This window comes from Fundulus heteroclitus, chromosome 9, assembly GCF_011125445.2.
Source record: "Fundulus heteroclitus isolate FHET01 chromosome 9, MU-UCD_Fhet_4.1, whole genome shotgun sequence".
Taxonomy (NCBI): Eukaryota; Metazoa; Chordata; class Actinopteri; order Cyprinodontiformes; family Fundulidae; genus Fundulus; species Fundulus heteroclitus.
Genome location: NC_046369.1, coordinates 27,171,478 through 27,171,910, shown reverse-complemented (window position 1 = coordinate 27,171,910; position 433 = coordinate 27,171,478).

Below are 433 nucleotides of genomic sequence, written 5' to 3'. Positions count from 1 at the left end.
AGTAAGAGGTTCTGCTTCAAAACTTGTGCTGCTGTTAGGAAACATCTTGCAGACTTCACACGAAACGCAAGTCGTTCTGCTTTTTTAGGCTTGTCGCTACATTGTTGTGTTCTGCCTATATGTTGAGGATCGTTTGAGATTTTTCAGCGTGTTCTCCATGGAAATACTGGAAAAGGCACACAGTCAGTATCGTTCTGAGCATACATAAGAATCTCAATCAACTGGCTGTGGAAATTCAAAGATCAGCAGAGACTTTTTCAGACCAATCATCAGTTGCATCGGCTTTTTATACGTAGAAAGGCCATACATTAATCGATGCAACTCAAAGCTTCCTCCCTTTTCTCTCATATTGAGTTACTTTATGAGATAAAAGACAGAAAACCTTGTTCCATTTAATCTCAGGCGATGGAAATAATACACAAGGAGACAAGCG